Raw genomic sequence first — 3106 nt, forward strand, 5'->3', positions numbered from 1 at the left:
GCGGGTGTGAATAACCATGCAAAATTACATGGTGCCCTCACATGTTACAGTCACCTATTCGATGTGCCGGTAAACCACACACGCTCCACCGAACTATGACAAACATTGAGTCACCCTTTGCTACCTTTGCTTAGAACCATTTAGTGTGCCGGTAAACCACACACGCTCCACTAACGTCTTCGCAAGGGCACAAAGTGTAATTTCATGGAATTGCATCAATTCACTTTTTCCTAAGTAACTAAGATTGGGAATTTGCAAAACATTTAGTTACTTTGTATTTCATTATACTTATAATGGAAGGTTTCGTCCCATCCTACCCGTTTGGCTAACGACCCTCCACTAGTCAAGAGTGCGGTGGGTAAGAGTGGATACCCATTCAATCGCCATATTATAGGCAATTTCCTTAAACACCCCTTATAGACCAGCTTCGTGAATGAGGCCTACTAACGGTAAGACTGACTTTTACTCATACATATATATAATGTTAGACTTTTAATGTTATATATATATATATATATATATATATATATATATATATATATATATATATATATATATATATATATATATATAATATAGGGTGCATTTCATACTTTTAAAATACTATGTGGTCAAATTTAATAATTATACCTTTAATTCAATAAAATTGCAAACCAAAACTTTTATGGATTTATTAAATCTCTTTTAAGTATACACCTTAATTAATTAATAAAACCATAAGGGTGTGATTTGAACTTTTCAAAACAATACTAGGGTTTTAGAATTTAACACTCCTAATTAAACCTTTTTACTCAACTTCAAAATTCCAAAACTTGAGGGCAAGTTTTGAAACATTTCAAAACAATTTAGTTTTAATCTATCTTAAAATTTCAAATTTATGACATTTAAATTAAAATTTTAAATATTAAAACTCTTGATTTAATAATTATCTTGAATTAGACTATTAATTTAATTATTAAATCATAAGGGATTATCTAAATAATGAGGATAATTACCATTTATACATTTAATTTATCCTAATCCCTTAAATATCTATATAGATTTCGAAAATATAGATGGATAATGCAAGATCTTGAATTACCATATATAACAATTAAAGGATAATTACAAGATATGAGATAATCCAAATCCCTAAAAATTAGGATCTTATCTTGGGGAGGAGGCAAATTTCGAAAATCAAGAGATTATAACAAACCCTAGATTTCGAAATTTAAGGGTTTAAGGAAAGGATTTGAAGATCTTATTCAAACTCTTGCAAATTAGGGTTTGCAAACTCTAATCTCAAAAAACCCTAGCCTCCTAGGGTTTATTGGCAATAAACCCTAATATATCAAGTTCATACAATTGAAACCAAACCAATGGCTCTGATACCACTGATGGGTTTTTGTCATAAGACATCCTATGTGCTCATACAAACCCTAATGCTTGGATCTAGGTTTCTCTATTGTACATGCTTTGAATCCAAGACTATAAACCCTAATTCTAGCATGAAAGTAATCACATTAACATAAGAATGAGTTTATAATGTCACCTTGATTGTTATGTAGCAATAGCAATCCCAATCCCACCTTGAATTGACTTTGGAAGGCTTAGATTCACAAGTGTCACTCCTCTAATGGCTTACAAATTAACACCAAGAGCAAATGGAGAAGGTATAAAGAGAGAGGAGAGAGGTTAGAATTCGTCCTTAGGACTCCTTGGGAACAAGTACACGAATTCTAAGGCCTTAGGGTCTTTATATAGGTGTAGAGATAGGGTTTCAGTCATTATCCTTATCTAGTTGCTTATCCACAAAGCAACCATAAGATAAGCCTTGAAAACCCTTATCCTTTATCCTTTGGACGATTTCAAGGATCCTTATCTCCTTGAATTCGTTCAACCCATATTTAGGATAACCATTATCATATTTTGTAACTATCACATAATTACAATTCAGCCCCTCTAGTTTAATTAATTACACTTGATCAAAAAATTAATTCCTAATTAATTATTGACCAATATTAATTAAGCAAATATGATTTCTCCTTTAATATATTATTCTTATAACATATTAATAAATCATAATAACCTCTCTCTCTCTCTCTCTTTATTTATTTCTCCAATCAAGTTGCTTTGGTGAAGGCAACCCAAAAGGACCATGCACCATCGGGTCAAGTACATACCAAAATAGTTATGGACTTAGACACTAATCCAACAGTCCCATGAACTCCAAGTCTAAAATCATGTCCAATGCATTGGGTAACTCTTCATGTTCGGTTACAACCCTTCTAACACTCAACTGGGTTCCTTTGACCCTCAACAGATATGGGGCTCAAAGCCTCGGACTCATCGAGTCCAAGAATGGACTCGCCGAGTCGGTCACATCCACACTCTAAATCCTCGATTTCTGATGTACAACCTTTGATCAAAAGATAGATCCAAGCTTCTATAATTGATCTAGCACGTAAAGTTACAAACTTTACGTGCTTGCATGGGACTTTGAGCTCAAAAAGACATAAAACAAGCTCTTAAGATGCATGAGGCCTTTCATGGGTGCAAAAGCAACTCAAATTTGCCTAGTGAACCCTTTAATGATGTGATTCAGAAGCTTTAACCCCCAACCATGTTTGCAAACATGGTTGGCCACCAAAAATGGCTTATAAAAGCCCTAAATCTCCCCAAAGAGGGATCTAACAAATGAGTGAGCAAGGTTACAACTTTTTACCTTCAACGAGCTGTAGAAGGTGCACAAACTCGGGTTCCCTTGGTCTCTACTTGTTTCCTCAAGCTTTTCTCCTTCCTTCTTAAGACCACAAGCACCAAAATCCACCAACAAGGCTTAGATTGCTTCAATAACGGCTAGGGTTTCAATGAGAGGTGTTTTGGGAGCATATGGGACGTTTTGGTCGACATAACATTGTTTAAATATGGTGCAAACCCTTGGATTAGGGTTTTTGTCCAGACAGCGTCTACTCGTCGAATCCGGGACCCGACTCATCGAGTTCATCGCTTAAATCCCGCGTCCCATCCCACTTCTACTCGGCAAGTTGGTCCTTCAACTCGCCGAGTTCAAGGCCAAAAATGCAAAAAAACTTAAATAAAATAAAAAGAAATACGTACCAAGAAC

This window comes from Lactuca saligna, chromosome 6, assembly GCF_052625555.1.
Source record: "Lactuca saligna cultivar CGN05327 chromosome 6, ASM5262555v1, whole genome shotgun sequence".
Classification (NCBI taxonomy): domain Eukaryota; kingdom Viridiplantae; phylum Streptophyta; class Magnoliopsida; order Asterales; family Asteraceae; genus Lactuca; species Lactuca saligna.